Below are 23671 nucleotides of genomic sequence, written 5' to 3'. Positions count from 1 at the left end.
GAAATGTATTGATGCATAAATGGGTAGTTTCGTTCCCTGGTAATGTAAACCCGCATGCCCTCTCCAAAAAACCCAAAAGGTTATTCGAAAAAAAGAAAAACCCAGCTGCAGTGTTTCTTGCAGATTAATATGCAGAGTCTGCCCTTGAGAGATTGTGCTCTGGTTCACTTCCCAGAGCTGCAATTCATATTAGAAATGAATGGCCGCGTGTTTCAGGCTCACCGTGCATAGGAGTCACAATAAAATACTGCGTAGGCGGACAAGAGCTGCAAGTACAGAGATGTTTCCTTGGTGACATTGCAGAATTTGCAAAGAATTTCTGCAATATCTTTAAGAGGTGACCTTAAAGCATGGGCGTTTACAGATAATTTACAAACTTTGATTTTGGTTTAATATTTAAATGTGTTCACTCATTTAAACACGATTTAGTCACATTTTTGGTGAATGTAGCCGATGGACGGGAAATACAGCAGTGTAAAAGATAGGGTAACCCCACTCCTTGAAAGGTTTCACTAGGAAGTCTCTCTACAGACACTGACAGCAGCTCGAAACTCTGTCATTATAACGGAGGGGGGGGGGGGGGGGGGGTTGGTGGGGTTACCATATCTCTGAATTTCTGAACAGTTTCGCAGTGGATGTTGAGACACCATGAGGCCATTGAACCTATTTTGGGAGGGTGTGGCGGACAAATATCAAACTTTAAATAGCATTTTTTTTCTGCCAATCCTGCTTATAAATTAAATCTGTCCTCACTGCACCGGGTGAAAAATATTCTATTTTAATAAGCGTTTAACAACTTGTATAGTGGGGTGACTATCAGTCAATACCCCACATGTCTATTCCAACCAGGCATTACAACACAGTGACCCATGAAATTTCTGTAGGGAAAATTAGACCATGATGCAGAAAAAATGGCTGCATAGAATTACGCTAGATCTTTCTTCAGAAAGCGTGCTTTTTGTGATTTGCTGTAAACCTATTCAGCTATTTTTGAAAAATTTAGGGTAATAAAAAAAGCAATATCTAGTGCAGCGAGACTGGAATTCAAAATCGAGAATTCTGATTGGCTGGTGCTGCAGGGATGAGAGCAGTCCCACTGGACTGAACTCCAATTGGCTGCCAACAGGAGGTGAAATGTTGCGGCCACCATTACAATACTCTGGAACTGGGTCATCCAGTCCTCAAAAAAATAATTTAAAAAACGGGAGAAAAAGGGTAGGGATACCCTAAACCCTTATCCCCTGTGGCGGGTCCTAGAGGCCAGGCCCTGTGGCTAACCCCATGTAGCACATGGGCAGTGCGTAGCGGGAGGTTGGTCATCCGCATAGGGTTGTCCGCAGGGCCTGGCCAGGCCTTTTGGCCAAGGCCCCCCTCCCTCCGCGCATGATCTCACATATTGCATCATTCTATGTTAAATGACGACATTTAGGGCATTACTGATGGCAGCATCATCCAAGCTACTACTCCTTAAATTGGTCTATAAACCAATAGATAATTGTAGGAACAAATCGAGCATTAAAGGGCCCACAAACATATACAGCATACGTTTACTAGGTGAACATTTGTGCATGTACAAAATGGAAATAGTGTAGTCCTGGAGACAAGTCTGATTCACTATGGTAAAAGTTATATGGTGCACAGTTTAACTATTGGTAAAGTTTTACATGTAATCATTACTTCATTTAAGCATGGTGGAGACTAGTGTGATTTGCTGATGGATGTTAGATATAGATGGAGGTTTAAATTAAAGCTATATAACAAAATAAGGAGTACCACCAAAGATAAGGTTAGGAAACCAATATCGGTGGGATGAGACGCTAATGTAAAAAAGAAGAAGTCCTTTGTTTTTAAGGAACCCCTCACTCACCGACCTGGTCGGTGACATGCTTCATCATCGGGGCCACCTTGATAGCCGAGTGCCATCAAGGTGTGCTGCGACACCTGAAATACAGTGGAGCGGGTATGTGAGTGATGAATGAAAAAGAAAAAAAAGTCAGTGAGTTAAAAATTGTCCTGGTATGGCTTATCCAAAATTATTTATTCTAAGACTACTGGACAATGTTAAAAACAGTGTATGTCGATACAATAAAGGCTTAATTAAGACCGAATGTATCTGTGGTATGTGTTAGGTCTACATGTTTCAAACCAACGGGGAGTTACCGGTTTTTCATCAGGACCAAAAAATTAAAAGGAATTGGGTGGTCAGGGTACACTAACGCCCTGCCATACCTGCAATCCTTTCAGGACCCAAACTAGCCAATTGCTAGGTGGGTAAAGATAGTATGTAACCCAAAGGTGGTTACATTAAAAGGCAAAAAACCTGTGAAGAAAGAGAGGATCATAAGTCATAAAGGCTGATTACATGCCTGCAACGTAGTGAAGTGACGTAGTCCGCTCTGTCTGTGAATCATCCCACATTCAGTTAAGGCGAATTATCCATAGTGTGGTGTATCAGCATTATTTCTGAGTGGAAGTATTTAGGTTCTAAATGGGCACACATATCAATATAGGTGTGAAGGTGAACACGCATCTATTTAGGTCTCGGCTAGCCGCGCGAAGCGCGTCTCCGCCGAGCCCCTATTGTTGCCATGTGAGCTTCCCAGGAGACAATCCTGGCCGCGCGCATCGCCTTGGAGGCGATTCCAAACTGCCACGCGCACGTGAACGAGCGCTGCGGCCAGGCGCTGTCTCCTAGGAAGCTCAAAACACCACACACACGCATGCACATACACACACAGACACACACGAGGTCGCACACATCATACACACACACACGAGTGCACCGAGCCCCCCCCCCCCCCCAACTTACCAGTTCAATGTAGAGGGACTCCGCTCTCCTTCTGGCGTCCCGAGACGCTTTCACTCCGCCTGCCTTCTTTTCCGGTGCAGACGCAGCCCCGCCTCCGTCACAGGCGACTTTGCCTGACTTCCGGACACATCGCAGAAGGAGTTTGTATGTTTCCAAGCCTGACTCGACTGTATTGGAGCGCTATACCTGAGCACCCTTTGCGTCACACCAGGGCAAATTCATTTTGCGGAACTCACGGCTGATATCGCCCTGACCAGCAAACATGTCCATGTGTATGCCATCCTAGCTAATTACTCCAGCGCAACTCAAACTGAGCTACAGGTCTCCCTGGAAAACCGCCCCCTTCACGAGCGGTGTCCCTGCCTGCACCAAACCCTTCTGCGTACCCCCCTGCGTATGCATTATTTTACCATTCTTCACCCCCTCCCCAAAATTTGTACTCGTGCCTTCCATACCCCCCACTTGCTCTCCCTGCGCATTTAAACTTCCCTGGACTCATCCTCATCCGTTGTGCATGCTCCTGAATCCCTGCCCTGCTATCTCCAGTATTTGCTGCCGCCAACCTACCACACGCTAAAGCAACCCGATCGTCCTCTCTCCCCTATGTAACCATGCTCCCTGTGCCTATTCCGATCCTCTGGTGACCACCCAAACTCTATCGGCCAGGACACACCCCCTCACAGAGGAAGCCACTCCTGCTTGTGGCAAACACCGCAACTCGTGCCCTCCACCAATGCAAACTGTGTCAGATGCCCAAAGCACTTCCGGAAGGCCACAACCCCCACCGCCTATATCCCGACTCCTGATCACCCCCCTGTCCTCTGTCGGCAGAAGCGCCTTGTAACCTAGTGCCATTCATCTCGCGCCATCGTGCTCAGTAGTAGTGCGTGTGTTTAGTGTATCCCTGCCCCGTGTGCCGTCCCTCTCGCCTCACTCTCTCTCCTACTTTCCTCTCTTACCTTATTCCATTCTCCCCCCCCCCCCCAGCTGTTGGATGTACACGCAAAAGCACGGAAGATGTAAATGAGGCACCCAGCAAAAGAATCCTATGCATTGAATTCCGGACAACAAACACCGCACAGAGTGCCTGCATGCCGCGTCCTCATCTCGAACGTGTGCACTTTAAAGAAGGAAACAATCTAACAGCAATTACTCTGGAAACATCTGAGGTCATCAGCAGTTTCCAAGATGCACCGCTAGTTGCGCCTCTGCTGCTGCCCTGGGAAAGTATCAGGACTTCATAGGACCAAACAAGTCCTGTATACAGAAAGTGCCTGCCCTTCTCAAAAATATTGACTACGAGAGTACAGCACTAACAAGTCCTGGAACCGGTCACTGCGTGCACAGCCTTTGGACTCCCAGGGAAGTGTAGCGCCTAGAACCGTGTCCTGGGCCACCCTACTTCCAATGGTAAACTTGTGAATTACACACACTCACGCACCTCCTCCGTAAGCATGCCGGTCTCCCTGCCCGTAATTGCTAAATGACTGCCGACATCCCTCCCTGCTCAGGTGATAGAGGGGGCCGATCTGGGCCCTGATGGGACACTGAACCGGAGCTGCATGCCCCCCCGCCCAACTGTACCAACTCCTCCCGTTGACCCCCCTCCTCTCCCACACCACCAACACACATGTATACGGCGCTCCCTGCTGTGCCTGGTGGAGCAGCCCCCTCCCTCCGTACCCACCCAATTCGCCAGACCGCAACATAAGCCATAGCCGGCCTTCCCTGTTCTCATCTGATAAATTCCTTTCTTGGTACTGCCCCTTCTCTCCTTTCACCCTCCTACTCCCTAGCAGCCTAGGTTAGTGCCCCCTACCCTCCCTAACCCCTCGCTTACCCTGGCGCGCTTTTTCTCCCTCCCACCTTACTCACTTTGCGCTGCGACTTCACCAGAGACAAGGTTCCACCCACTCGTGCGGCTTCTACTCCTCCTCTGGCCACCAATATTGTTTAGGGCCTTACGCCCTGCCTTCCTTTAACACCATTTTATCGTGGCCCATAACCGACACACATCTTCTTGTCTGGCCTTAGCTACTAAATAAACAAGCATTTGCAATGCAATCGGTCTCGCATTTACGGGAGTTTAAGGTATTGGCATTGTAAACGACAATGTGTTTTATTTAGGTTTCAAAATCCAAAACATAATAAAAGGCATTGTCATTTACAATGCCAATAGCTCAAACTTGCATAAATGCGAGACCTATTGCATTGCAAATGCTTGTTTTATTTTTATTAGCCAGTCTGTCACAAGCCAGATAGTGCGTGCCAAAGTCATGACTGTATATTAATAGTGCCAGGGATTACCGACGTGATAATAGTTCAACTTGATCCAAAGTTTTATACAGTACAAGACAAACGACACACTGAACACACATTGCCAGAATATTTAAAAACGCTCACTCCTCAATGGGGGAATGTTGGCTGCACGGGGATTGAGGGGAGAGGTCACAGAGCTCGAAACGTATTCTGTGAATTTAAGGAGAAATCGGAACAGACTCGTTAGTAATCCGTCAGAATATATTGCAATGTTCTCCCTCTTTTTCGGTGCAAAGATAAGGAAACGGACGCGTTCCCTAATATACAATCTCTACTTACAGTTTCTGATGTCAGAAATCGACCATCAACCTATGCCGCCCCTCCGCGCACCCGTGAGGAGGCAAAAGCAGCGCCGAAGTTAAAGGCAGCCGCCATCGGGGACGTGGTGGGCGTGGTCGCCATCGGGGACGTGGTGGGCGTGGTAAGTGATGCGTACTGACGTCACGTGGTCACGTGGTCGTAGTACGGGGGCCCGCTAGGGAAAAAGGACGGTTGTCCGGGGAACGTAGGTAAACAAACCTCCGTTCCGCGTGAGAATAAGGGCTAGTCATAATGAAAATCTCAAAAGGACAAGCGAGGAGTTTCTTTAAAAAAAGGTCACGCAAGATGTGTTTTACAGAAAGGAAAAAAGGCCCCATTATTGACTAAGTGTTCAGTAGATCGAAATCGGGGCATGTAATAGCGATCATCGCACAGGGGTGTTGGCAATACAATGGAATACATCTAAGCCCAGGAGTGCATTCGATTTTATGGGCAAAGGTGCTAAAACCAGAACAGAACCAGATGGATTCTGTACAACAATGTTACTTCATGAAGGAATTCTTTGTCATAATCAGATTTGGGCAATACAGGAAACACTCCGGAAAGGACAGATGCCCAGGGGAAACACTCAGGAAAGGACAGATGCCCAGGGTATATTGTCATTCAGACCAAGTTTATGGGTAGACAGTCTGTATACCCATCTCTGCTCCTTCTCATATAGGCGTTTCTGTATGTTTGGTCCAGGGGTCACTTGCTCAATGATAGTCCAGAACATATCATTAGGTGTGTGGCCTTTCTCAAGGAAATGGTCAGTCAATCGGGTCGCATTTTTCTTGCAGCGTATGGTGCTGCGATGTTCACATATCCTCTGTTTTACCTTTCGAGTTGTCATCCCGATGTAGCGTTTCTTACAAGTGCATTCGATCAGGTATACTACATTTTCACTATTGCAGTTGGTATGTGCAATTTGTCTCCAGGTCTTCCCAATCTCTAAGTCCAGAGTTTTTGTGTTCCTGGTTAAATGGCACACACTGCAATCTCCGCAGCGATAATGACCGGTTACATCAGGTAGACCCCAAACCCTGGTAATGGATGGTGCGCTTGGAGCCAATTTCGTTTTCGGTCTGGTGTTAACAAGAGTGTCTTTTAAGCTCTGTGACTTCTTAAAAGAAAACAAAGGTTTTTCCCAGTGTAGATTGCCTGTGTTTATGATGTTCCAATGTTTATTTACACTCCTGGTCAACTGGTTTGATATTGAATTGAACGTTGTCACGCATGTTAGAGGTATTTCCTCATTGGTTCTGGTCTTTTCTTCAAGGAGTGCCTCCCTGGGCTGGTTCCTGGCCCTCTTTTGGCATTTTTTCACTATTTTCTCAGGGTATCCACGGTTCCCGAGTTTTACAGATAGGTCCTCTGCCTGTTTCTTGTAATCAGATAGTTTGCTGCAGTTTCTGCGTAGTCTCAAAAATTGCCCATAGGGTAGGTTTTCCCTTAATGGTCGAGGGTGGAAGCTTTCAAACCTTAAGAGGTTGTTCTTTGAGGTCGGTTTGTAATGAGTTCTTGTCTCCAAATGATTGCCTTTTTTGCTTATTACTACGTCGAGAAAAACAATTTCCTCTTTGTCGTAGCAACTTGTGAACCTGAGGTTGTTGTCACAGGAATTAATCCAGGCTATGAATTGCTCAAGGAGTTCAGTTGGTCCTTGCCAAATGGCAAGGACGTCATCAATGTAACGCCTCCAAAAAGTCAGATTCTTGCGAAATGGGTTTGTGTTGTTCAGAATGAATTTGTTTTCGAAGTCATACACGTACATACCAGCTATGCTAGGAGCAAAGACGCTGCCCATTGAGGTGCCCCCAGTCTGTAAGAATAACGTTCCCTCAAATTCGAAATAATTGAGTTTGAGGGCCAAAGTGGCACATTCCAAAATGAATGCCCTGGGTGTGTGAAAAGGCCAATCTGCATTCTCCAGGGTATTGCCCAGGACTCGGATGGTATCGTCCTGGGGTATGCTTGTGTACAAGCTTTCAATATCCATGCTTAGTAACACAGTGTCTTCATCCACTTCCACGTTCTGTAACAGATTTAGTAAGCACTTGGTGTCTTGCAGATAAGTGGTTGACTTCTGTACAATAGTCTTAAGGAAAAAATCGCAGAACCTGGAGAGAGGTTCTAACAAGGAGCCAATGCCCGAGACAATTGGACGTCCTGGGGGGGGGGGGTAATCTACCCTTATGCATCTTTGGCAAGCTGTAGAAATAGGGGATTTTTCCCTCAGTGGTACTTAAATAATCTGCTTCTTGTTTAGATATTGCACCACTTGATTCCGCAATTTCAACTAATTGACAGATTTCAGCTTTCAGATCACTCGTGGGATCAGTGTTTAAAACTTGATAGTTTTTTCTGTCGCTGAGGAGTCGGACACATTCTTCGCGGTAGGCGGTCATATCCATAACTACTAATCCACCACCTTTGTCAGCTGGTTTTATTATAGTGGATTCGCAAGCGCGTAACTCCTTTAAGGCTGTTCTTTCTACATTGCTTAGGTTCTGGAAATGAGAGGGTGTCTGCATCTTTTCCACATCATTGTAGACAGCTTGCTCAAAAGTCATTAGTTCAACTGGTCTGGTGTGGAGGTGGCATAAAGGTGGATTTCAATCTCAGTCCACTCTCATTTTCCACTTCACAATCTCTTGATTGGCCATGTTTCTCAAAATAGGCTTTTAGCCTTAGTTTCCTGAAAAAATTGGCCAACTCACAATGTAACTGGAATTTGTCCAACCGGGCTGTGGGGACATAACCAAGGCCCTTGTTAAGAACGTTCTCTTCTATAGTAGTTAGTGGTCTTGAAGACAAATTGGTGACTAAGGTTTCGCACTGCTCGTGCCTGCCTTGCTCTTCGTTCTGTTGCTCACTGGGTCGTCTTCCTCCCAGTGTACTTGGTTGGGTTGCCTGTTTTTTCCTCTTCCCCTTCTGCCCCTTAGAAAAAAAGGGGGGCGGAATTGATTTTGTTGGAAGGGGGGGGGGGGGGGGGGGTTGGAAATGTGGCTGAAAAGGAGGTTGCCATCCATACATTTGGAAATTTGCTGTTTGATTAAAAGGATCCTGGAACATGGGGGGATTGAACCCGGGCCAGAAATTTCCTTGCCCTCTTCTTCCTCCTCTTCCTCTCTGCTTGTTAACACTGGTGTTAGACCCATTGCTACTGCCTGACGAAATACTTGATGCGTCAGGGTCAGGTGTAGACTTATCAGGTGGTTTGTAATCAGGGTCAGAGTAGGGATATGTCTTAACAAATGAAAATCTTTTCAAGTCTTTTTGGAATTTTGTGACTTTTTGTTGGGTCAGGTTGTCTTTGTATTCAGTTATTTCCTTGTTTATTTCATTGAGTCTCCTTTTATATCCAGTTATACTCGTCTTTATATGCGTTTCTGTCTTTTGAATTTCGATTTGGATAGTTTCTGACAATCTTAGGGCTGTTTTTAATATTAATACAATCCAATCGTGCGTGCAATGCCAGGCTATTAAGGCCCAGTCCTTTCTGAACTGCGCATCATTTAGGAAAATCCGTGGGGCATTTGTAACCAGAAGGCCCTTGGGGGCCATATTGTTTGTAACATATTCTTTTAGGATGGTACCATGAAGTATTGTTCTTATGCGTTCCTTTTTCATTTCTGTGAGTTTTTCCCAATCGCTTGTTTGTGATATTGTCTGGGAGATGCTTGCGTCTGCAAAACCAGAGATTTCGCCGAAGATGGCATCTATCTCCTCTGTGGAGTACGTGAGGCCTTGGTTTTCTCCCATGTTGAACTAAAAATGTGTGTAGGTGAGGTGTCTGAAGGGATGGTCTAAGGATCAAAGAAGGACAGATTTAACTCTCGCAGCTGTGCGCTGCCAAGGTATGTACTAAACAAAATTAGAGAGCAAAGGGATTTTATCCACCTAGGTGGAAGGAAGGGTACTCCCGATCCCCTGGTTTGGTAGCTATATAACAAAATAAGGAGTACCACCAAAGATAAGGTTAGGAAACCAATATCGGTGGGATGAGACGCTAATGTAAAAAAGAAGAAGTCCTTCTTTGTTTTTGAGGAACCCCTCACTCACCGACCTGGTCGGTGACATGCTTCATCATCGGGGCCACCTTGATAGCCGAGTGCCATCAAGGTGTGCTGCGACACCTGAAATACAGTGGAGCGGGTATGTGAGTGATGAAAGTCCTGTTGCCAAAGTATGCGAGAAAAATGAAAGCTTATATGTTCGGCCCTTGCGATCTTCCCGCAAAATTGTAATTTGCAATTAGGTTGAAAACAGTCTTTTCTTGTCATTCTGAACAAATTAAGACATTAGAGATGTTGATTAGCTCGGAAAAAAATTGATTATGAATTGTTCCATGAAATGTATAAAGCAATAATATTTACGAGCTTGCGAGGCGCTCAGGGGAGGAACAACACTCAAAGGAAGCATTGTGATTGGTTCATATGAATGTCTTTAATTAAAAAAATGACGATTCCATCCTTTTTGCTTTATTTCCCTCTTATATTTTTGTGAGAGTAGGCATATCTGGCTTGCTCTCCTTTCCTATTTCCCTACCAACTCAAGATGTCTTCATCAGATTCTGATGAGCAGCTAGGCGCTGCTGCACCAGTTCAGCCACCCAAGAAATCCTTGGTGTGGCAGTTCTTTAAAATTCGACCAGGTGTCAAGAAAGTTTCTGCAAAGTGCATCATCTATAAACTTTGGAAGGAGTTCAGCCGGTGGAGCAAAAATAAACCGTATAGTATAAGTACCACAGGCATGTGGAGGCACCTGAGATCTATGCATCAGCAAAGGCTTGCTCGAGCAGGGTAGGCTCATGCTGCAGAACTAGACAATTCTTCAGGAGCTTTCACATCATTTACTCCGGGAGATACTGTGCTTGCACAGGTAGTAAGTGCAGTAGCAGACAATAACCCTGCTTACCTAAATAAAGCACCTTTTTGCTGCTTGTGTAAGCAGATAGTTTTTTCATCAGAGACGAGCAAACCTCCCCACGGGAAACTTGTACAAAATCACAAATGCCCCCATGCAGTATTTTCTTTTACTTTTTTTTCCAAATTTTTCTTTTTTTTGTCTTTGAGATGTTGTTTTCACACTTCAAGTTGTTTTTGTCCTACCCTATTAAACAAGTTTTAAAATATGAAAAAAATTAAAGCTGTTAAGCACAAAAAAAGTATAATCTTTAAAAACTTAACAAAAATTACTCTTTTGAGAGCTACCCTATAGTTTCATGATCAATGTTCTAAGTTTTTGTTTTTCCTCCTCAAAATCTTTCGCAAGACTCTCGCTAGAGTCCGAAAAGTCCACCATAATCGGTGCCTCTTGTGAACTTGAGGAAGCTTGTTAATGACTCTCGCTGGATCGTAGCTCAATTTGAAAATCACCCAATAGAAAAGCCCCTCCTGTTTAACAAATAACTGTGCACCATATAAACAGTTGGTCGCAACCTAACCTACTTTTTTTTTTTTTTAGAACCAAATTTTATTTTCTTATTGAGAGATTGCAAAGAAAAAGGGCGCAGCTCTCCGGGCACCGGAGAAGCTGCGAGCAGATGAGCAACAATTATAGATAGGCAATCCATACAATAATGTAGAGTAGAGTAACAACCCAGAGTCCCCCCCCCCCCTCCCGTCTCCCACCAACTCCCCCAACCCGGATCCCACCCTAACCCCCTGCACGGTGTCAACGTGGTCCAAAACATAAGTCATGTTAAGAAATATTCAGTGTATACTCCTTTTCACCCTGGATCGAAACACAAATGTCCTGCATCAACATCTAGTTGCACCGGTGGTTCCAGCCACAGTCCTCTGTAGTCTGTCAATCTCTTCCATATTTTGTAATGTTTTCTGGGGCAGCCCCTAGCCTCGAAGACTGGGCGTTCCAGTCCCATATAGAAATCTAGGCCCTTTTTCCACACTCCACCAGGGGGGCCCTGGGGTCTTTCCAGGCTCGAGCCACATCTCTCTTGGCCACCGTGAGGCCCAGCAGCAGCAGATGCCGTTTATAAATATTGCCCCCCACTTGCTCCATGACATGAAGAAGGCCCAGCTGCGGTGAGCGGGGAAGCTCCCAGCCTAACACCTCAGACAGGCAATTCCACACCCCAGTCCAGAACCTCATCAGCACATCACATGCCCATACCGTATGCAGAAAGGTACCCACCTCTCGACCACACCTCAGGCAATCGGGGGATGCAATCAGACCAGCCTTCCATAACCGTTCCCTAGTGTAGTAAGCTCTATGTAGGTACTTGAATTGAATAAACCGCAGACGCACAGCAATAGCCGCCCCCCTTGGGGCCTCAAGGGCTTCCCTCCATTCTTCCTCCTCTAGCTCGCCTATATATCTCTCCCATTTGGTCCGCAGCTTATCTAGAGATGCGGAGCAATGTGTGACCAGCGTCTGGTAGATACAGGAAATTTTCTTGCCTTCCAATTCCCCCATAAACACCTTAGCCTCCAAGGGGCTAAACTCGGGCAATGAGTCCAGGCCGTCCAAGGCGGGTGATATGGCGTGCCGGAACTGCAAGTATTTAAAGAACTGGGTTCGGGGCATGTCATATTCTTCCCTCAGCTCTTGAAACGATTTAAGGGTTGTGCATTTCATGACATGGCCCAACGCCGATATCCCAATCGCGTCCCAACCACGGAATCCCTGCAAGGACGCCAGCGCCGGGAACTGGCCATTGTGCCACAATGGGCGTTTCCTCCGTCAGTCTGTTCCACCATCCCATACGGTGTAGCGCCTGACGCCATATCCGAAAGACCACCTGAGTAACAACTGGAAGCCTCTTTCTCTTAGCCGCCGAATATAGTAGAGTGTGTAACGTGTCCGGATCCATCATATATCTTTCAAGGGCGTATGCTGGGTCGCCCCGGTCCCCATACCACCATTCGTTCAGTATCAGTAGGTGGGACGCCTGATAGTAGGACAATACATCCGACGTCGCCAAACCACCACAATATGTGGAGAGGAAACCAGTACGGAGCGCCACTCTCGCTGCCCCCCCGGCCCAGAGAAATTGACCCAGCGCCGAGTCAACCTGTTTGAACCACTGCGGTGAGATAGGATAGGGGTGGTTTTGCAATTGGTATAGTATACGCGGGAGAGCCACCATCTTGAATTTGGCCGAACGGCCATATATGTTCAGCGGCATACAGGACCATGTTTTTATGTCAGATCAGACTCGGTCCCAGACAGGCACAACATTACGCACCCAGGAGACCACAGGCAAGTCAGTCAGGAATACGCCCAAATATTTAAGGCCTCCGGCCGCCTCCTGCAACGCCGACGCCCAGGACCCCAGCCCCATGCGCTTTCCCAATGTCCACAGCGTGGATTTCCGCAAGTTTAAATGGAGGCCTGACACTTCTCCTAATATACGCATTATTTCAAGGACCCTCGGCCCTGATCTATTCAGATCTGTGAGAAAGAAGAGGACATCGTCGGCATAGAACGCAATTCTATCAGATGGTCCCGCGTCCCACTCGATGCCTTGCATTTGTGCGTCTATTCGTATCCACGCCACCAGTGGCTCCATGGCAAGGGCAAACCGATACGGCGACCTATAGAAAAGGGGGCAGATACCGCCCCAGCCACTCTCACCGACGCTGTTAGATCCGTGTAGAGCAATTGCAGATAAGATAGAAACTGGGGCCCGAGGTTCAGGCGGGACAGGAGCGCACGGAGGTAGACCCAACTTAACGTGTCAAAGGCCCTATCTATGTCGGTCAGTAGGAGTGCCGCCTGGATTCCGGCAGCCCGGACCGCCTCCACCACCACCTGTGCGCGTCTGATATTGTGTCTCGTCGCCCTGTGGGGCATAAACCCGGCTTGGTCCGGGTGGACAAGGTGTGATGTAGGGGAGAAGGCGATTGGCCAGTGCCTTAGCAAATATTTTCGCCTCAACATTCAGGAGTGATATTGGCCTATAGGATTTGTGGTGTTCAGGGGGCCTCCCCGGTTTACAAAAGACCACTATCTCCGCATGTCGCCAGTCCGCCGGTAATCGGCCATCCTCCCTGGCCGCCTCCAGTGCCCTCTTATAGTACATCCCTAACTGGAGGTGAAATTTTCGAAAGAATTCCCATGGGAACCCATTGGGTCCGGGGGCCTTACCAGCATTTAGCTCACCGAGGGCTGTGCCCAGCTCCTCAACCGACAGTGGGAGTTCGAGGCGATTACGTCCCTCGTCCGAAATTGCCCGCGGCGGAAGGTCCGCAAGGAATTTGTCAATGTCTTCCGATGGGAGAGACTCCCGGGGGGTATATTGGGCTGCATAATATCATGCGAAGCTGTCCGCTAGGTCCGTCGGGGCCGTCATGGATTCCCCTGCCTCATCTCGAAGTCCCGGTAGGGACTGCGCCTGAAAGGTGCCCTGGCAAAGCCTATACAGCATTGTGCTGGACTTATCGCCCCACTGGTATATTCTGCTCTGTGTCGCTCGCCATAACTGTCGAGCCTCGTCAAGTAGCAGAGAGGCGTATGACTGCTGCGTCAGGAGCAACTGTCCGACGTCCCCAGCATCCCCCGCCTCACGGCATCGCTCCTCCAGGTCTCGGACCCGACCCGCTGCCTCTACTATATCCTCCCTGCGTGTCCTACGGGCCGCCGCACACCTGGCAATATCCACTCCGCGGAGCGTGGGTTTTAGACCCTCCCAAAGGATCATGTCGTCAGTGTCTGACCTATCATTGTCCTCCCAATAATTAGCTATTGCCTCCCTCATATGCGTCTGATAACTGTCTTGTTGCAGGTGCCATGTGGAGAGGCGCCACCTAAATGGCTGCCACCTCCCATCTAAATGTAAGTCCACCGTAGTCGGGGAGTGATCCGACAAACCGCGCGGCAATATGGACGTGGAGTGTACCCTCCCAATCCAGGGGCAGGGAACAAACAAGTAATCTATCCTAGAGAAGGATTTATGCACTGCAGAGACGTAGGTATATTCACGATTGTGGAAATGTTGATAGCGCCATGTGTCTACCCAGCCCATCCCTCTCACCCTGTCGCCTAATTTAGTGGGTGTGTCCGCTAGTATTGCACCCCCTGGCCTATGACGGCCCATTCGCCCATTCATTACATCATTCCAGTCGCCGCCCACAACAGCCATCACATCTGGTATCTCAGTCCATATACCAAACAGCTTTTCTACGAGGGACCCCTGTAGTGGGGGCGGGGCATATACACTACCAAAGACTACGGGTTCACCACCGATCATTCCTTTAACAAAAAGAAATCTGCCCTGCGCATCAACCCATTGCCTCTCGTGAACATAGGACAACCTGCGATGTATCAAGATTGCTACCCCCCTGGATCCCCTCACAAACCCAGCGTGATATACCTGTTGGTAGCCGTAGCGCTGCAGCTAAGGGTTTTAGTGCCCAGGAGATGTGTCTCCTGCAAAAGTGGGATATCTGCCTTTTCTTTCTTCCCTAGCCGCAGGACTGCGCTCCGCTTTATTTTATCGAGCACTCCCCTTACGTTCCAGCTCACAACGCGCAATGACGCCTGCGGGAGGCCTGTCTTGGGGGTGTTAACCGCCATCTATGGGCAGGAAGGTAAGTGGCCCTGGTGTCAGGGACCGTACACACACACAAAGTGGTAATAGGACTTGAACGAACACTGTGCTGTTGAAAACTACCCCTACCCCTCCAACCCCCCCCCCCACATCCCCTGACTCCCAAACCAAACCCCCCCAACAAACCCCCCACCCCATACCTCATGAAACATTGAAGTACCTGTCACGGTCGGATCGGAGCCAGACCCCCAACTGGGGGACCTGGGCCTCTCCCACCAATTGATCCCTAACTTACCACCCATAACCGTGTCTCTTGCTACCTACAGGCGTGAGAGCTGCAGGGTCCGAGCCCATGCAGGGCTCCCTCGGTAATTCAGTATTAAACAGTACACATGGTCTAATTATGAGGGTTCACCAGTATGATCTCCCTCAGCCGGGACTGAGGATCCATTCTTCTGTGTCTGGGGCGCCGCAGCCCCACCTCCGAGCTGCAGGATTGTGATCGCCTCTGAGATCGGGGCCTCCGAGAGCCCCGCCGGCGCCGTCTGTGAAGCTTGCTGCGCCCCTTCACTCAGGGACGAGTCGGAGTGCTGACCCCGGGGGGTATGAGCCCTCACCCGCACCGTCTCATCTGTCCATTTGAAGGCATCTTCCGGAGAGTCAAAGAAAAACGTCCGCGACTGAAACACCACGCGAACACGTGCTGGAAACAGAGCATACTGTAGCTTAAGTTCTCTCAGCCGGGCCTTGGCTGCCTGGAATGATTGGCGCTGCTGTTGTACCAGGCGTGTGTAATGCGGGAACACCAAAATCCGGTTATTATCGAACATGAGGGGCTCCTTCGCTCTGGCCTGCTTCAGGATGGCATCCCGGTCAAAGTAGTTCAATAGCCTCGCAATGACTGGACGGGGTCGGGACCCGGCCGGTGGCTTCTGCACTAATGCCCTGTGGGCCCGTTCGATGATGAAGCAGCGGGAGAGAGCGTCCGGAGGCATCCAGCCCTCAATCCATTGCGTAGGGAAGCGCTCTGTGCCCCCCGATTCACATCCCTCCGGAAAGCCCACGAAACGCAGGTTGTTTCGACGGGCCCGCCCTTCTGCGTCCTCCACTCGCAAAACTAGGCCTTTCTGGGTACTTTCCAGCTTTGCCACCTTCTGTTTGAGGGACACCACGTCGTCTTCGACCCCCGACACCTGCTCCTCGGCTTCCGTTATGCGGGACACCGCGTTCCGCAGGTCCTGCCGCAGCAGCATCACATCCGACCCAACCTCGCCAAGCATGTCTCTGGATTGGGTTATGGCGGCCAGCAGCGTCGCATTATCAGGCGGGCCCACTCACTGCCCCGGGGCCCGTGAACTTATCAATGGGCCCGTGTGTGGTAGGGCCACTGCTTCCCTTACCTCTGGTCATGGCAATGTGAGCCTCCCACTGCAGGAGGCCGGCAGTTGTCGGGGCCGAGCCGATGCCCGGTGGATCGAAATCTGCGGGGGCAGGGCCAAAGTCAATGGGCACAGGTTAGTGTTGGTTCGCCCCACGCCGCCAAGGTCCAGTCGCCACTCAGGCCGTGGCACAGGCACAAGCCCACTCCGGCTGCCACACAGGCCCTTCTGATGTCCAGTCTGTAATCACCGTTCCACCGCTCACGTGTGGCCCGGCCGCCGACCTCCCCGTGGGGGAATGGAGGACCCCACACCGCCACACCAACAGTCCAGTGCGCCGTTCGAGATATGGGTAGGGGCCCCGGAACATCGGACCCCGACCAGGCCGTTGATGAAGTTGGAGGAGGGGGGGGGCAAACAGCGTCCACCCTGCAAAGCTACCTCAAGGCCATTCACAGCCCCACAGAGGGCAGGCCACACCCAACGGGGCCATCGTGGCTGCCGCCCGCGCCTCGGGTGACTCCGCCACTGTCCGTCACCCCCACTGCGCCTCCTCGCTCCCCACGCGGTCCGACCCGACCGCCGATCACCCGGTGAGCAGAGGGAGGGGGTGTTTAGTTGTCGCAAAGGGAAGGGGGACTCCCCAGGCGGGCGAGATAGAGCCCCACACACCCCACGACCGCCGCCTCCACCAAGACAATGTCCCAGGCAGCTGGGCACCTAGCAGCCGCACACCCCGGCAAGCGGTCCGGAGCACTCCCCCCGACGTCTCCTCACCGGGGGTCCACAGCCAACGTCGTCCTCGGGCCCCTCTATGCTGTCTCAAGTCCCGGTTCCGGTCGGAGAGTCTTCTCTGAGCCGAGGCCCACCACTATCGGCCACGCCGCTCCGGGGACTCCAAAATCGCGGTCCCGGCTTCCCGGGCTCCCGCTAGGATGCAGCACGCCGAGTCCGACACCTCCGTCAACCGGCACCGCAGCCGCTCCGCTGGGGCACCGGACCGATGCTGCCTGTTTCCAATTCAAGGACATCCCCTCAAGGACCGCTGAAGCATCCGAGGGAGCAGGATAATCGTCGGATCAGTGCTGGGCTGGGCGGAGCTATCTAGCACACGTCCGCCATGATGGCCTGCTTAGCCACGCCCCCCCAACCTACTTTTTTAACTTCCCAAAAATAGGAATTACATCTATATTTTGCCACCCTCCCATTTTTCTCTCCACATTCATTCCTATTGTGCTCTTGGAGCTTACTCATTCTACTGAGCACTCCTCTTGTGACTGAGATCTCCATACAGCACAATGGTTCACCTCTAGATTTTGCAACACAGCTTCATTCCCTGTATTAGAGAATATTCCATTAACTGGTTGTGACAAGAATCTTGGATTTCCAAACTTGGACATCACTTGGATTGGCCATAGAGGTTATGAAGTGTCATCCATTGTTACCAATGGTTGAGAGCATTTTGGATTGTGAACACCCAGACCTGATGATAGTGCTCTGTGGTGGCAATGACCTTGGTACAATTACACAGGTTGTGCTTGAAATCCAAGTGAAGGAGACCTTTTCACAATCTCTTTCCTTACACTTCCATAGTATAATTTAATATATGTCAAAGGCGCGAGAAATGACCGTGGTCCAAATACTTTTGTCCGAAGATTGACAAGTCTCGGAAGCATGTTAAACTATTTTTGCATTTCTTCAGGACTATGGCATGGGCTCTATATATCATAACGAAATCTGGTTTCATATGCCAGGAGTCTATAGGTGAGATGGAGTGCACTTCACTGCAGAAGCGAAACATGATCTTCCTTAATAATATCTATGCACTTTATTCACTGGCCCGCAGCCTTATCATGACACCTTGGCTAGGACTAGTGGGGATTAGGTGCTTTTAGCCTAGGGTGAGGAGCGAGATAGACTTGACAGGTTACTCGTCATTGCATAAGGTACTCTTTGAACCTGGTTTACGTCATAAGCCTAAAGATACTGCACAATGCACCTTAAAAATGATCTCACTTTGGTCCTGACCTGTGCAAGGCAGTGGTAGGATTCCCTTTGGTCTTGCAATTAGTATTTCTAGACTCAGACAGGCACTTGTAGCCTGATGGAATAGTTCAGACTACTTTATCTGGTTCAGACAGTTTCTCTTATGGCTGGATACCACACACCTTTGATCAGGTTTTATGCCTGCAATCTGACATGGCATCTAAGCCATTTCCTGGACAGCTTGCCCAGATGGCAGGACTGACTCCGGTGACTTTAGCCCTTATACTCCAATGTTACTTTAGGTGTACTGGCATCAATTGTGCTATGGTGCTGCTTGTTAAATTTTCCTTCTTTTGGATATTTTTAAGTTCACCAATTTCATTAGATTTTTAAGATTATTTTAAAGCACATTCAGTTTTATGTTTCAACTTGAATGTTGTCAATGGATCCCTTGGCAGAACTGTCATGTATCATGATTTTATATTAATGGGAAAAGACGTAATGACTAACTACTTGTATGACTATTGAATTGGCAGATGTATGCCTTCAACTGATTAAACACATCGCAAATGACTGCTCTGTTTTAACTAATTTTGTATTGCTTTGCTTATTGTTATGGTTTTAAATAACTAGAAACAAATAAATCTATCCTTAATAACATCAAGGAATGCATCCAGTTCTGTGTGTAACTGAACATTTCATACTATAAACACAAAGGCTCTTGTCAAAGCCACCCTGTTGCAACATTATGCGATTGATTCTTTCATGTTAGAACTCCTCTTTTTTTTTTGTATACTGACTCCCGTGAGAGTCTTGCAAAAGTGGGAGCACCCAAACGCCTGCCTCCACCCCTCTATTTGCCCAACTTTCGCAAGATACTCACAAGCCCAAACATTTAACCTAAATTTCATGACTAATAGCTCTGTATTGTGTGGTATGTGTATTAGACTGTACAAACACACAAGCCTTCTCACTGAACCCTCTTTCTTGAGAAAGATTTTCACTAACCCTCTACTTGTTTTTTTAATTTATGATCCCAAGAGCAAGACCTCTGACCTCCTGGTCAGGGCAGCTGCTCTCCCCTTGCGCAGCTCTTTCGTTGTATCTCTGCCCCCGGAACCTCTCTGGTTCAGGTACGTGTTAGAGGCCCTCCTCCACCCGCAGGCTCCTGCCTGCCTAATCCCTGGTGGTCAAGTGGGAGAACCTTGCTCCTCTGCTGGTCCGCTCTGCCAGCCTTTCTGTTTGTTTTTCAGTTTTTTTTGTCTAATTGTGCCTTTTGTCTGTCCGTTGCCTTTTTGGTCTGTTTGTGCCTTTTTGGTCTGTCTGTACCATTTTTCTGTTCTGTTGCTGCTTTCACTTAGTGTTTTATTTTTTGCCAATTTTGGCTTTGCTCCCTTTTCTTGCCACTGCTGCCCCCGCAGCCCCTCACCCCTGCGTGTTCCTGCTCCCGCCTCTCAGCTGCTCTCCCGACCCTGACCCCTACTTAATGGCGGCTGCTGCACGACAGGGTGAGCAAGATCTCTGACCTCCTGGTCAGGGAAGCTGCTCTCCCCTCGCGCAGCTCCGGCGATGCGTCTCTGCCTCGGCACCTCTCTGGTTCAGGTAGATGTAACCTCATCCCTGGTGGTCCAGGTGGAGAGTCTTGTTCTTCTGCTGGTCTGTTCTGCCAGCCTTTGTTTTTCAGTTTTTTTGTTTAATTGTGCCTTTTGTCTGTCCGTTGCCTTTTTAGTGTGTTTGTGCCTTTTTGGTCTGTCTCTGCTGTTTTTAGGTTTCGACTTTGGCGAGGGGCGAAGCCCCTCCCAATCGAAATCTTTTGTTTTTAGTAGTGAGGTTCGGACCGCCTCTGCCTCTCATTGGCTAGCTCCATAAATGGAAACTAGCCATTGGGAGACAGAGGCTGTCAATCGCGCTTTCTCACGAAAACGCGATTCGGGGGCGTTTCTGGTGCTTTTTTTAAGCCCCGCCCCTTTGTCCCGGGCCGCGCTGCGATTGGCTGCCGGCCCGGGACACCCCCGTGACGTCATTCCCGGGCCGCGCTGTGATTGGCTGCCGGTCCGGGACACCCCCGTGACGTCAGCCAATCACAGCGCGGCCCGGGACCTGACTTGTTTTCCCAGTTGTTTAACCACCTTGGTCACCTCAGCGTGTCATTTGAACATCTACTATTTGCCATCTATTAATCGTGCAAAGTTAACCCTGGTTTCAACTGCAGAGAGCGGGGTGTGATTTGTTTTCATTCCCTTCCCCGTTCCAGAGCCCGTTCTTATGATGGAGTGTCTGTCCCTTTAAAGAGTTCTCTTCCCGGATGAGGTCAGCATGCCAGGTTTGTAGCAGACATGAACAGCGACGGGGAGCGCGATAATCACACTAACGTCTCTTTTTCTATCAAACACTCTTCCAAGAGTGTAATAGTTCTGCGTATGCGGTAAGGTAAGAAAATTCAAAGCTGAAGTGCAAAGAAGCATGTCCCCAGGGTGCAGTAAAAGCATGGAAACTCATTTAAAACAATTGTCGAAACTGTAAACACACAGAAGGGAAAAAATGTCAGTGTTTTCAGAAGAGGCGAAGAATGTCATCATCGCCTAATCCGCCGCATCTGTCAGGAAAGGCGCGGACTCCTGCCTGTCGGTTGTTTATTCGTGTGCTGTCCTGGACAATACATTATTCCATCTTGGCGAGTGTGTAAAGCGCTCCGTAGGCACTTGGCGGGTCAGCGCTATATTCATGCTAATACACAAAAATAAATACCTCTTTAAACACGACCACCTGTAAAAATGAAAATGGACAAGGATTGAGGTGGTTTCCGTTGTCTAAACAAAATGCCAAGGAGCCTTCTCTTCCTTTCTAATTGACTCTGTGACAGTACCCGTTTCTAACGGAACATTTTCTAGGGAAAAGGAGATAATATATTTAAAAGCTTACTGCACCGTGACTTAAACAACACTTTATAACAACACTCACTTGTGGCTCAAAAGATCTGTTAATATTCGGAAACTTATTTATAATCCATTTACATTGTTTCTGATTTGTCAACTTTTCTTTTGCCATTCGAACTTGTTGTATTAACAAGTTTCCCTTTTGATATCAAAAAGCATGCTTTTGTAATCCTGGCCGAGTTCCTTTCTCGCTGCATTACTACTACTCCATGCTCGTTAACTAATGTAAATCCTCCACTTTTGCTTGACCAACTTCCGGTGGGCTGGTTCTTTAGGAGGGCGAACTTCCTTACCTCACCTTTCCTTCCCCTAGTTCTATTTTCATGCCTTGCCTACCTTACTGTTGATTAACTGCTTCCGCTCCTGGGACCAAGTTGTAAAATCTGCCCGGGCGAGTTATAGAAGCGAGCCGGGTTCAGGAGCTGTTCCGGTGGTAGGACCGGAGAGCTCTGATTTGGGAGCATGGCGCGAGCGGCCACGGTGAGGGCAAGGATAGTATGGGCAAGAAGGGAAGCCACACAGCGCCTGTGGATGGCATCGGAGACCATGTGGGGGCATAGGGTTAACACCTAAGGAGTGGGCAGTACAAAGGAAGTATAGGTCATACAGACCAATAAGAGTAATAAAGTGCACTAAAGTCTGATAGTACAGGGAGCTTTTTTTGGCATCCAGTTAAAAGCAATGTGAGTCTTACTGAAAGCAGCTTTTACTATTTAGGGCTGCATTTGTAACAAAAATAGCTTATGTTTTCAGATTACTGCCGTACATTTTAGCTGAACATAACTTTACAGTACTTCTTTATCAACATAGGAAGGACAAAGGGATGAGTCAGCCCTGCAGGTTCAAACCTCAGCAGGTTTCTGCACAAGGCGTCCTAATCACTGAGCTTTTTTGCAAGCCGTTTAGCGCCACATGCATAATTTCAGAACGCTCACGAACGGCAATTTAAAAGTTAAAAGAAGCATAATTATTCAAAAGTGCAAATAGTCCTGCCTGTCATATATATAAGTTGAATATTCTGGAGAGCAATACTTTGGTTTGGGCATTACATTAAATTTAATTTTAATGATAAAGTTCATGAAACTGGAAAAGAACAATTCAAGCAAAATGTCCACCAGCTCAGTAGAAAAAGTGGCAAATGTAAAACTAAGAACAGGAATGTTGGGTAAAGCGCTTTATTAAAGAATATCGGCTCAAAAGGCACCCTTAGACACAGTGATCTTTGTAGCCCCAATAATAGCACCTTAGCTTTCAAAAAGCAAAGCTCCATCCTGCTCTCAGTAAAGAAGATGACACATACTCAGCTCTGATGTTGAATTGGCTAAAAAAAAAATTCTCTTAATCGGGAATGTTCTACTAGCTTCGTTCCTGTCCGTGGCTGCCGTTGAACTCTCTGCCTGCGCCTCACCCTGTCGCTTGGGACGCCACAGTACACCATACTCCATACCTATATACCTAGAAAATGCACGTCCCTGGCACCTCCAGGGCTGACTCCAGCGCCACCACTCCCTCAGCAATGGCCACTCTCTCAGCAATAGGTACATCATCAGATGTATTTGTGTTGCTAACCTGTGTTAGTCCACCTATTCTCACACAAATAGGATTGTTGCAATGTTGACCGCTAATAGCTTTTACATTAAGTTTTATAACATAACTTAAACACATTGGCAGTGCCAATAGCTCTGGCTAAACACTTACAATGTCCCAAAGGCGAGATCGATTGCATTGCAAATGCTTGTTGTTCATTGTATATGAAAAATGCTAGTTGAGAAGCAGGCGCCCGACTAGCTCAGTCGGTAGAGCATGAGACTCTTAATCTCAGGGTCGTGGGTTTGAGCCCCACGTTGGGCCGATTAGATTTTTAAATTCATTTTACTTTTTATTACTTTAGATAGTATGCTTAAGGCACAATACATTAAAAAGCGCTGTTTCGTATTAAATATTTTGTATACATTATTTTTATGGTGTATTAGTGAAAACGTTGCTTTGCCCGTGGTCTATTTCGTACAGTATTTTTATGGTATGCTACACTGCTGAAAACGTTTACTTTGCAGTTAAATCGTGGTCCTTCTAGCGAACTAAAATACAGGCGATCGGTTTAGTATATAATAAAACAAATATATTCAGAAAAGATTACGACAACGAGGCTGTGCTGCATTTATAGTCAAATCACACTTAGATTCAGTATTAAATCCTAGAAAATACAAACCGGGATCTTCTAGGTTTGTCTCCTATTTTAGAAAAAAATAGTCTAGTGTCCACTTGTTTACGTTTTACAATTCTGGAACAAGGGTGGTTAAACGTTAAAAGGAATGTGTGTTACATTGCAATTATTCCTGTGTTTGCTCTAATAATCATTCAGAAATTATTTAGACAACTCTGAAATACTTTATGGGATTTGTTAGCATTTTCTGTTTTAGAGTAA

At 48.0% G+C, this 23671-nt stretch overlaps 1 non-coding gene across 1 annotated transcript; it reads left to right on the top strand.

Moving 5' to 3' along the window:
- Nucleotides 1-23024: 23024 nt before the first annotated feature.
- TRNAK-CUU (transfer RNA lysine (anticodon CUU)) lies at nt 23025-23097 on the top strand. The gene has a single exon. It is a non-coding gene; the product is annotated as a tRNA-Lys (tRNA).
- Nucleotides 23098-23671: the final 574 nt, after the last annotated feature.

This window comes from Lissotriton helveticus, chromosome 5_1, assembly GCF_964261635.1.
Source record: "Lissotriton helveticus chromosome 5_1, aLisHel1.1, whole genome shotgun sequence".
NCBI classification, from domain to species: Eukaryota; Metazoa; Chordata; class Amphibia; order Caudata; family Salamandridae; genus Lissotriton; species Lissotriton helveticus.
The sequence above is the reverse complement of the archived record's forward strand: the minus strand, read 5'-3'. Positions and strand labels throughout refer to the sequence as shown.